The sequence below is a fragment of the Terrapene carolina genome, unplaced genomic scaffold (genome assembly GCF_002925995.2).
Source record: "Terrapene carolina triunguis isolate 2854851 unplaced genomic scaffold, T_m_triunguis-2.0 Scaffold195, whole genome shotgun sequence".
In the NCBI taxonomy this organism is placed as follows: Eukaryota; Metazoa; Chordata; order Testudines; family Emydidae; genus Terrapene; species Terrapene triunguis.
In genome coordinates this window covers 460,371-473,044 of record NW_020664546.1, presented here as the reverse complement: position 1 = coordinate 473,044, position 12,674 = coordinate 460,371, and positions in this window count along the sequence as shown.

Here is a 12,674-nt window from a genome sequence, read left to right as displayed (position 1 = left end):
TTAAACCCCTTCATGGACTCACTCCAGCCCACCTCCCAGACCTGGGGCCAGATCTTCAGCTGAGGTAAATGGATGTGACTTCATCAGCATCAATATGACTAGAGCAGCCAAGGCCGGCCCTAGACTAAATGGCACCCCAGGCGAGGAACATCTTACACACACACACTCCTCCGCAGTCTTAGGCCTGGTCTACACTAGGACTTTAATTCGGATTTAGCTGCGTTAATCCGAATTAACCCTTCACCCGTCCACACTACAGAGCCAGTTAATTCGAATTAAAGGGCACTTAAAATCGATTTCTGTACTCCACCTCGACGAGCGGAGTAGCGCCTAAATCGATTTTGTTAATTCGAATTAGGGTTAGTGTGGCCGCACACCACCGAATTACTGTGTTTAAGTTAATGGGGTAGTGTGGCCGCACACCACCGAATTAATGTGGTTAAAAACCGAATTAAGGTGCTTAGTGTGGCCGCGCACAATCGAATTTATACAACCTGTTTCCCAAATTCGAATTATCTAAATTCGGATTAATCCTGTAGTGTAGACATACCCTTAGAGAGTCATCATACATTATGTGTTAAGCAGGGCAAAAGAAGTAACAGTATTTCTTTTATATTGTTGTGTAGACAGGGGTTCGATAGGGATCTCTGGCATCTCATTAAATATGTCCTTTATTAGTCACTATTCACACCAAGTCTTAAAACACAAGTACACTTTCACAATTGCACAATCAAACAAGGTTCACACAATATCACAGCGGGGCTCTCACTTCATGTCTCTTCATTCTTACATCTCACTGGCTGGCGACGCCCCGCCCCTTATCTACCTGCGACGTTCTAGGAGGTTCAAGGAAAATGTAGTTCTCGAAGTCTGGAAGGTTCCATGAGATTCTACATTCTAGGAGGTTAGTGACAAATGACTCCACCTATGGAACACCTGAAACATGTCACCTCAAACCTTCTTTTTTCCCTTTTGTCGCTAAAAAGAAAATCAGCCGCCCGAGCCCAGCACCCCCTGGGTTGCCTGCCCCTAAATCCAAGCTCCTCCTCTCTCCTACTCCTGTGCTGGCCCCTCTCCTCTCTATGCTCCCATGCAGTGTCCCCAGCACTGATGCAAGAGTCTCCAACTCTGCAGCTAACTGCCACCTGGAGCAAGAGCCATCTGGACTCTGCTCTGCAGCTCCTGGCCCTGTCTCTGCACTGGGTTCATTTCAGATCTTCACTGGACACATCTTTTCTGCCCCCCCCCCATTTCCTGTTACTGATCAACAAGAAAGTTGAGGTTCTGGGGAGGGGGGGTTCCTTAAACAGACACAATAAAAAGTCCTGCCCCCCAGAGCCGGCTTTAGGACCTGCGGGGCCCGATTCAAATACCCGGTGGTGGTCCGGGTCTTCGGCGGCACTTCGGCAGCAGGGGGTCCGCTCTGCGTCTTCTGCGGCACTAAAGGACCCCCCCGCCGCCGAAATGCCGCTGAAGACCCCAGAGCGGACCACCGCTGGGTGAGCCTAAGGCGCAGGGCCCTCTTACCTGCGGGGCCTGATTCCGGGGAATCGGCCTAAAGCCGGCCCTGCTGCCCCCTCACACGCAGAATCCATTTCCAGCTGTTCTTTGGTTTCTCCTGCTTTCGGCTAGAGCTGCTGAGCAGGAGATGCAGAGGGCGTTGGGGGACAGTAACGGGCATAGTCTGTATGTGACAGGGAGTGATCACCTGGTAGCAGAGGGGAGAGCATGTGTGGGGAGCAAGGAGGCTGGCAAGGATGAGGAGGTGAGTGAGGAAGGGAGGAAGCAGTGATGAAGGGAAGGGGTTGGCTCCCCCTCCTGGCTGTGGAGGTCGCAGCCGCAGTGGATCCAGGGTGCGGGCTCTGCATTCAGTGCCCCCAGATAATCCCAGGCACCAGCCTCTTGCACCCGTTGAGTCACTCCCACTGGGATCCAAATCCCAGGGCCCGCACCACATACTGAGTTCCACCGTGTCCAGGATCTGCCCCCAGGGACTCCGCAGGGGTAGGGGTGGGGAGGAGATGGAGACTAGCCTACTTTGAGCTCCTCCCCTCAGCCCGCTGTGGAGGGGGTCGAGGGGGGGCAGAGTGAAGCCCTACACCTCTCCTGCCCCAGCAGCTGAACCCATGCGGCTGTTCCCATTCAGCTCCAAGGAGACAACCACAGATCTCCCTCCCTGCAGTGTGGCTATTGTGGGTACTGGGACGGGCAGGCCGAGGCCTGCCCAGAACTAATGCTCTGTCTGCCCCGTTGGCGGAGGACGAGGAACCCCTGAACCCAGGCCACAAATGAATTTGTGGTGCAACAAATGAAAAACCAGGACTGGGAGTCAGGGTCAAAGGTTAAAAATCAGGGCCCCAGAAGAGGGTACTAAGCAGAGAACCCCGAGAGCGCCCACCACTGCTCAAAGGTGTCAGTGGATGCCTCCCAGAAGAGGCATGATTGGACAAGGGCCCGGAAACAGGCCCAGACCACCCCCCATCCAGCTTCCTCCTCCTGGACTGATGGGTGGCTATCTTGGCCAGCACCAGGAAGAGGCAGACGAGGTTGTCTTACAACTTTTTGGGGCCATGGATGGGGTGTGCATAGATGAGGCAGGGCGGGAAAAAGTGCAGCCAGATTCTCAGGGTACGTCTACACTACGAGATTAATTCGAATTTAGATAATTCGAATTTGGGAAACAGATTGTATAAATTCGATTGTGTGCGGCCACACTAAGCACATTAATTCGGTTTTTAACCACATTAATTCGGTGGTGTGCGGCCACACTACCCAATTAATTTTAACCACATTAATTCGGTGGTGTGCGGCCACACTACCCCTAATTCGAATTTACAAAATCGATTTTGGTGCTACTCCGCTCGTCGGGGTGGAGTACAGAAATCGATTTTAAGCGCCCTTTAATTCGAAGTAACTGGCTCCGTTGTGTGGACGGGTTAAGGATTAATTCGGATTAACGCAGCTAAATCCGAATTAAAGTCGTAGTGTAGACCAGGCCTTAGTGAGGTCCTGGAGAAGCCAGAAAAGGGGCTGCAGCCTGGCACACTGCATAGATGTGTGCCAGGGTCTCTCTCTTGCTACAGAAGGGACGGGTATCAGGGGATTCTGTGAACCATGCCAGACATATGCCCATGCTCATGGCTCCATGGAGGAGCCGCCAGCTAATACCCCCCATGGGCTGTGGAGCTAGGGTGGAACTTAGACTGTCACACTAGAGCATTGCCAGCAGATCGAGGGACGTGATCATTCCCCTCTATTCGACATTGGTGAGGCCTCATCTGGAGTACTGTGTCCAGTTTTGGGCCCCACACTACAAGAAGGATGTGGAAAAATTGGAAAGAGTCCAGTGGAGGGCAACAAAAATGATTAGGGGGCTGGAGCACATGACTTATGAGGAGAGGCTGAGGGAACTGGGATTGTTTAGTCTGCAGAAGAGAAGAATGAGGGGGGATTTGATAGCTGCTTTCAACTACCTGAAAGGGGGTTCCAAAGAGGATGGATCTGGACTGTTCTCAGTGGTACCTGATGACAGAACAAGGAGTAATGGTCTCAAGTTGCAGTTGGGGAGGTTTAGGTTGGATATTAGGAAAAACTTTTTCACTAGGAGGGTGGTGAAGCACTGGAATGGGTTACCTAGGGAAGTGGTGGAGTCTCCTTTCTTAGAGGTTTTTAAGGTCAGGCTTGACAAAGCCCTGGCTGGGATGATTTAGTTGGGAATTGGTCCTGCTTTGAGCAGGGGGTTGGACTAGATGACCTCCTGATATTCTATGATTCTATGATTCCACCCTCTGCAGATGGCAGCTCCTCCTGCCACTCAGTGTCGGGGTGAGAAACAAGGGAAAGGAAGTGGATGGTATGAAGCATGAGCATGTAAGGATGTTCTCTGGGTGCAGTTCAGAGATGGACCGGCTGGATGGCATTTAGCCAACTCAGGGAGTGTGTCAGGGGCAACTGGGGAGGCTTGCGGGGTGTGATACTTCGAGGTTCAACCCAGACCAGTAAGGGGTTGTGTCACCACCTGCCCTGCAACTCTGGGTGCCTTAAATGCTACTCTGCCATGGCTCACAGCTCTGACACCAACAGCCAGCCTACAGGCATGTAGGTCACACCCTGGTTCCCATCTGTCTTGGTGACTCCTGTCAGGGTGACCCCAACATCCTCCTAGTCCCAAATTTCCCAAAGCCATCTGCCAATGTAACAGTCTGCTTGGGTTCCCTGGCTTGGAGTTACAGTGTTACCCCTCTCAGCCTCAGCAAGTGGGAGTTCTGCTATTGCTAAGCTGTGTGCCAACTTCCTGACCGGAACAAGAGCTCTGTGTAGCTCAAAGCTTGTCTCTCCTACAAGCAGAAGTTGGGCCAATAAAGTGTCCAGCCCTTGCCTCTAGCACTCCCAGGATTTATTCTATTTGCTGCTTCTGTAAAGAGACAATATAATTTAACTGAGGCTTGACAAACACTCTGATTTCAATCACAGCCTGAACAGGCTTATAGTAATAGTAAAACAAGTGTATTTAACAGCAGGACATAGGATTATGTGATACCAAGTGTAGGGAATAAAGACAGAAGGGTTCACAAGCAAACGAAAGTAAAAATAGCCTTCTAAGACTAAAACTTAATTTCAGCACGTTACCATCTTTGCCTACAATCCTTCCCCTTGGTTGAAGGATCAGACGTTCTGTGATCTCAAGAGCTCTGGCCCCTGGAATCCCCCAAGTGATGGATACCTGAATGGCTCTCTGTTTCTGTTTATACCTCCCAAAGCTCATTGACCCTGTTCCAAGAGGCTGGAAGGGCTTCCTGCTGTTCTTCCCTTCCTGTGGGCTTTCCATGCTCCTGCTGATTCATATGTAAATGGGGCTTCCATTGTTTTGATTCCATAAGGCTTAATTTACACTGGAGACAATTAGCTGCCTACCCTCCTATCTGGGAGAAAACCCCGTGTCTGGTCACTGACTTTGAAGTGTAATATCGATGAGTATCCATAATTCCTACTATAGTGTTAATGCAGACTAGTGTATTACAGGCTTTCCTAAAACAGCTCACTCAATACATTTCTATCACACAGTAATGTTGTATACAATCTGTTGATTCAATACTTATCATTTGCAGGTCAGACACCCTGTCTTTAGAGCCCAGTAAACCTTTGAAATGGATTCCTCTGAAGTGTATCCCCAAATACAGTTTTTTGCTCCTTCTGGGGTGTAGATGCTGTGTTGGCTCCACCCTGCTTGATAGCTTTGTTTACCTTATATGTAAATATACCTTCATTGTCTCTGCCTGAGACCAGCCTGGTTAGACAAGCAAATACACATTCCTTTGTCTAAGGCAGCCTTGGCTTATGCATTGCTTGCCAAACACGTTTAAAGAACATAATCCTAGCACATATCCATAACTCTTTGTACACCCCCCTTACAGACATCATGCAAGAATATTAGTAATCAGTGAGATATGAGTTTTTCAATGACATACGACATGCCACCTTTTGGGTATATATCATGGCAACAGTGTGTTAGGTGTAGTGAGTGTGTCAGGCCTGACAGAGTTGCTGACACAGAGTAGTGAACCATCAATGGGCCTGTGTATCACACAGGGCAGGGGTCTGATGAGAAGCTCAGGAGCGCTAGAGGTGGGCGGGGAGTGCCCTCCTGCAGGACGCGCTCGAGAACAGTGAGAGAAGCAGGGGACAAGGCCGCCCTCACCTCCTGGCGCACACAATGGGGATCCACAAAGTGTGCAAACCCATGTGCTGGCCGAGCACCATGGGCTCTACCCAGTCCCACCATAGTCCAGGAGGTCTTCGATTCTGGTGGCACCAGCCAGGACCAGCCTCCAGCACACCCAAAGGGACACCATCCACTGCATACAAAGGTGTGCGCTGTGTAGGGTTTCTCGTAGGAGACCTTCCCCCTCGGTGGTCACTGCGGCCATGCTCACTGAGAGTAGCTTCCAGGTCCTGGCAGACAAACAGTGGCTCAGATAAGTCCCAGGGAAGACCTGTCGGGTGGAGATAAAAGAGCTGCCGGTCATATCGGAGTACCCTCCATGCCGGACTATGAGCACCATAAAGGAGTTTCTGCAGGGCCGGACGGCTGAATGGGTGCACCTGACTGTGAATATAGGCCCAGGGGGAGGCTCAGGACACCCACAGAGAGAAACCCAGTACACTCCTGGCCAGAAAAACTCCAGGATCTTCTTCTGGAGGCTGGCCAGGGTCCCTGGGGGTGGGATCAAGGTGTGAACCCATGCTAGAACATGGACAGGACTAGCTGGCTGATCACCAGTACCCACCCCCAAAGGGAAAGGCACCCGAGCACCACCATCCACCTCCACAGCTGGTCAGACAGCCTGGCCTCCTGAGCGATCCAACTCCCCTCAGCGTGGCTGCCATGATCCATCCCTCCCCTGCACAGAGGATACTGTGACCTGCCCCCTCCTGCCATGAAGGATTTATGGTGCTGCTCTTTGGGGCTTCACCCACAGAAACCTCCAGCCCCCAGAGCAAGGAGGAGGCGGTCCCAAGGCAACCCCGCTAGGGATCACAGGTTCAGCTGCAGGTGCCACATCACCCAGACGATACTGACAAACAGCAGGCGGTCAGAGAAGAGCAACGGAGAGCTGGCAGGTGGGGAGAAACTAAAAGAGCCTAAACCTCGGCTCCCAGCTGAGCCAAGCACCTGCTCTGATCTACCAGATTGGTCACCAGCCTACCATGGGGCATTTAAAGCAACTGGAGGGAATAACCCTGCATTGGTTTAATAGGGGGTTCCATCCCCGTGTGCTGTTCCCTGTGGTGCAGAAGGCTGGTCCCAGCTGCCAGCGGCTCCAGATGTCAAGCTGATTGCCTGGCAGCATCTCCCAGCAGCTGCCAGCTCCGCCCAGAATCGCAGCTCATGCACTGACGAGTTCCTCTTCCTGAGACTTTGCTCAGGAGATTAGCGCCATGCATGAAATGGGCTCCAGGGGGCAGCCCCGTGTCACCTGATCTCTGAACCCAGCAGGGGTTCTACTCCGCTCTAACCTACTGCACCGCAATTCTCTCCTGCAGGGCTGGATGCCACCTTGCTGTTGGGCCTGTTATAAAATAATCCAAGTCACATGATTCATAGCGAGGTAATGGGGACGCCTGTATAGCTGCAAATTCCCCACTCAGACCTCGTGGTGCTGGGGCTCTGCCTGTGTGAACAGCCTCTTGCCATTAAACAGCTGTTCAATGTGGGATCCCTGAACTGTCCCTCCTGCGACAGACCCATGGAAATCTGGAGCTGTGCGAGTTTCAGAAGGGGCAGGGATCATGGGCCCTTGCTGTGCTGAGAGCCAAGCCTCCAGCACCGCCAAACTGCTCCGTGGCTAACGGGTAACACCCTGCCTACGCAACGGGGAACTGCAAGCATGCTGGATCTGCAAGCAGCAGAGAGCGTGAGCCGCAGGGGAATGGCAATACTGGGGGGCCTGGGTGTTTAAAAGGCTGGCTTTTCCTTCTAAGAGACGCATGTGCCAAGACAGTCCAACCGCAGCAGGGTCACTACTTGGTCAGATGTTCCAGATCCCTGCTGGTGTAAATCAGTAGAACTCCATCAGCTTCCCTAGTTTACTCCAGCAAAGGCTCCTGACCCCAAGCACCATCCAGAAACTGGAGAACATGGGGAGCGTGAGTCTGTAGAGGGTGCTCTTCCCAGCTGGTGCTGAATCAGTGCTCTAGGAAAGCGCTCACAAGCGCCGTGCTGCTGGCAGTGCCGTCTTTCAGATGAGACGCAGAGCCAGGGCTCTGTCCACCACACATGTGATGAAAGATTCCTGGGCTCTTGTCCTAATAAATTCCATCCTGGATAACTATTTCCTAGGGATCGTAGGTATTTATCTGGCCCCCATCATTACAACCTCTGAGCCCCTCACACCTTTCACGGAGTTCTCCTGTGCAGCCTGGCAGCTCACAGACGGGGAACTGAGGCACAGAAAAGTTAAGGTCTGGTCTACACCTAAAACTTGGATCAACCTAGCTATGTTGCTCAGGGCTGTAAAAAATTTCATGCCCTGTGAGACATAGTTAGGTTGACCTAACGCCTGCTGTAGACACTAGGTCAATGGAAGAATTTTTCTCTTAATCTAGCTGCTGCCTCTTGGAGAGGTGGATGTGAAGCCTCCTGGGGGTACTCAAGGCTGTGAGGTATCTCGCCACCACCTGCCCTTAGTATGAGGAAGCCTTGTCTGTGCCTGCTGGGAGTCAACTCCACAGGCCATGGGCAACACAAGCCCAGCCCTCTAAGGCCACGCAGGTCCCACCAACACTCCACAGATTAGCGACAGGCACACACCAGCCCTCGAGTCCTCCGAGCGTCTACCTGGAGTGTCCCATCCCGATGCTCGCAGTATTCACTGATCTGCTGCTTCCAAAGACAGAGAACAACCCAATGCACCAGGTCCACCGCAGGTCACTGCCCTGCTCAACACACAGTGCTTAGATTTGTTTATAGTGAAACCAAGTGTAAGTTCATTTAACAAAACTCGGAGATTCTAGTAGTAGCGTTGGAAACAAATGGTTACAGATAAAATGGGGGGTAATAGGAGTCTATATAAGAAAAAGACCCAAAAATTGGGACTGTCCCTATAAAATCGGGACATCTGGCCACCCTACCAGCACTTTACAGCCAGTTGCTTTATAGGCTTCTTTCAGGAGTTTGCCTCCTTGGTGAAGGATTCAATGTCTCTTTGCACTCCGAGCTATACCACCATAACAATCCTTCGGCTGCATTCATGAACAAAACATCCCCAGCTGTTTGGTTCTACCTGTAGATTTCCTCTCTTGTCAATTTTGCAATCTCTCAATTGGCACTGGGCTCAGTGTGCAAACAGCCATTCGGTGTGAGGCAGACGATGCACACATGGCCAGACAAGGAGTTAGGTATCAGTTACCTCCTGCCTGAAAGGAATGTCTCCGAGGTACTTCACTCACCACCTGGTGACCTGCCTTAACACCAGGACCTTAAGAACATAGTGTTCAGTAGAGACATAACACCTTAACTATTCTCCATGCAGACATTTCACAACGATTTTGATGCCCCGGGGCTACTGGCTCTCATGCCACCCTTTGGTGAACTATTATGCAGATATCTGGCCATGGGGATCCCTGTACAATCTTATGCATCCCCTATTCCCTCTGCCACTTGGCATCAGGCGGTCACTGGATCACAGTGGATTACCTACATCAACAGGAAAACCACTTCCGTTGATGTGGGAAGCACAGACATACTGGAGCATAGACATACCCTAAGTGATTTGGCCAAGGTCCCGGAGGGATTCTGTGCAGACCGAGGAATTGACCCTGGGTCTGCAGAATCCCCAGGCAGCATCCTAAGCACAGGGCCATCAATCCCACTGCAATGCTAACCCTGTTTACAAGGAGTTGCACATGCCTGTGGCATTGTGTAAAAAATGAATCCAGCACTGATCTAGCATATGTCAGGTACACGTCACAAAGCAACAAAGCTGGGAAACCATTAGAGATGGGGAAACCGAGGCACAGAAAGATGGACCAACTTTGCCATTGATCTGCTGTGTGATTTTGGGCGAGCCAGAAACAGAACCGCAGAGCTCAGGTCACCTGATTCTCAGCCCACTACTCTATAATATTTCATACAGGATTTGCTTTCCTCTCATCCTAGAGAACTGTATAGTGTTATAGTGCACCGTTAAAATACTGATGTGCCACTCAGGAGGTGGCTGCATTACAAAGGCGGATTAAATCTTCTTGATAGATTGGTAAGGCTATCTACATCACCTAGGATCTGGGGCTTATAGTGGATCACAACCTGAATACGATGCAGTTATGAAAAAGGCAAATATCATTCTGGGGTGTATGAACAGGAATGTCATATGTAAGACACAGGAGGTAATTGTCCTGCACTAGTGAGACTTCAGCTGGAGTCCTGTGTCCAGTTCTGGGTGCCACACGTGAGAAACGTGGATAAACTGGAGAGTCCAGAGAAGAGCAATCAAAACAGTAAAAGGTTTAGAAAACCTGGCCCATGAGAAAAGGTAAAAAAACTGGGTCCATTTAGTCTTGAGAAAAGAAGAGGGGAGGGAGGACTTGATAAGTGTCTTCAAATACATTAAGGGCTGTTATAAAGAGGCTGGTGATCAGTTGTTCTCTTTGTCCACTGGAGGTAGGACAAATAGTAATGGACTTTATCTGCAGCCAGGGAGATTGAGGTTAGATATTAGGGGAAACTGTCTAACTTCCTGGGTAGTTAAGTGCTGGAACAAGCTCCCAAGGGAGGTCACGGCATCCCCATCACTAGAGGTTTTTAAGAACAGGAAGCACACACACCTGCCAGGGACGGTCTAGGTTTACTTGGGGACTAGATGCTCTCTCAAGGGCCCTTCAAATCTTGATCCTATCTGTGTGCCTATACCACATAGGGATGCTATCAAGCAAAGGAAATGCTTCAAATGCCCAGCGGTAAGCAGCACCCAGGAGAGGGAGGGACGGATGTGCATAGGAAAGATTCTAGGTCAGTTAAATATGTGCTAATAATAAGGGTCTGTTGTGGAAACAGAAAAACAAATCCCTAGGCTGAAGCCAGAGTGAAGGGATCTGTAAGCAAAGGCGAAGAGCGTTACACTGCAGGGTTATGGCAAGGGTCAGAGATTCATGTCTCTGCTTGCCCGCCTGGCTTTCACTGTCCCTCGCTTTAGGTCTCTAGTTCACTCTGCCCCATTCACCCCTCAGCTCCTCACATGTCTCTTTCCCTTTGGGGCCTGGGATCCACATCTCAGCATTAGAAGTGGAGTGATAATGGGAAGTGCTGGTGTTAAATTCTGCCCCTCGCTCATACCAGCCCAGCCCCACTGCAAGCATAGCACATGGCCTGTGGAGCACAAAGGGCGTGCTTGTGTGTGTGTGTACACGTTTGTGCAAGGCTGTGAGCATGCGGGAGTGCTTGTGCACAGCAGGAGGTCCTTTCTTAGCCACCAGTGCCAGCTGAGGGCAAAGCCATCCAAGAGAAAGGCCTCTGGGCAAGCAGGCTCCCATCATGAAAGGAACAGGCTGCTGGGGCCATTAGTCCAGAGCAGGCCAGCCCCAGAGGTAAAGGCAGCACTTAGCTCCCACACCTGGACAGGGGCTGTGCTCCAGCCTACAACTGAGTCGCTTCAGCCAAGTGCCCTAAGGAAAGGATTGTTCAGGCTGAATGAGGCTGCCCCTTGGTGTCTGTACCAACCATGGGTTGTGGGTTGGGGATCAGCCTGTGCCATCCCCCTTCATTTCTCTCCCTCCCTCCCCTACATCTCTACCTCTCCCTTTCTTTCCTCATTCTCAGCAGCTCCCCTTATCCACCCTCTCCAGGGCTTTCCTGTTAATCCCTCAAGGGCTGAGTGAGGGGGATTGGCCCGCAGCTTTTATAACTCCTCAGCTAGTGAAGGACATGGGCTTGACAGCAGCGTGGGGAGAGGGGCGGCCAGGCCGGTCTCCACAGACAAGGCCCCCTGCAGCAGTGCACCTCACCCTGCCCAGTAGGGCTCACGCTGGGAAGAAGGGGTGGGGGGGCTCAGTCTCGGAAGTGCATTCGGCCTTTGGCCTCTATGCTGAGCCTGCCAGCCAGGGGACTGGACGCAGCAATGGAGGGATGGGTGCCTGCCCGCCAGGAGACGGGCTCAGACACACCAATGCATTTCACTGAGGCCACCAGAAGGCAACGTCTTTTAGGCATGACTGCCCCAGGCTGTATTTGAATTAGCAACGTAGCAGCCACATCCCACTGAGCCAGCCTCTCCTTGGAAGAGCCAGCCCCACCAGTCCCCCTTGAGATGCTTCTTTAAATCTCCCCCCATGGCTCTTCTTAACCTCATTCCCTTGGCCCACTTCTGCTCTTGCCCCACCCCCCGCTTGCACCTTTTGCCTTCCCCTCACAGCCCTGTGTCTCCTCTCCAGTGCTTTAGCTGGAGCCTCCCGAAAAGCCCCAGGGAGGCAGAGCAGCTGTCATGCCAGAGGGTGGATTTTTCAGCCCAGGGCTTAGGGACCTTTCCCAGGCAATTGCTCTGCAAAGTCACCCTAATCTGTGGCTAGCAAAGGGGCTATTTTTAGAAAGCCTCCAAGCAAAGGGAATTCCACACATTCAGCCTGGTGGCTCCTTCCTGCCATGCATCCACCGTTGGAGCGTTTCTAGGGGAAACCTACAAGGGGATCATTAAAGATGATCATTTTCAGGTGGCTGCAAAGCTTGGGGCTATAAATAAGCCATGCAAAGTGGCCAGCTCAGCACTGAGCGAACATGGCTCACACGTCAAAGAGTGTCAGGGAGCAGATCTCAGGGCAAGGCGGAACATGCTGCTCCATCGCCTCCCCCCTCTGGGAAAGAAAGGTCACTAGTGCATGCAGTCCCCATAGAGTGCCTGGCGCCCACATGTCCTGTGACTGCCGGGGGGGAGGGGAGAGAGCCAGCAGTGCTGCATTGACCCCTGGGCTCAGCCATTCTGCTCCTCCACAGGTGGGCCCTGCAGACTGGAAGGCCGGTCACAGCCTGCTATGGCCATTGCAGGATCCAGCTGGTGAAGGAGGACGACAAGATGGGTCAGGACTTACCTTGGCGGTGCTGGTCTCCAGCTACTGGCGAAAGCAGAAGGAAGAGTTAATGCCCCTCTCTCCAGGCAGGATCTGGAAGTGGGGCGAGATGCCTTTCC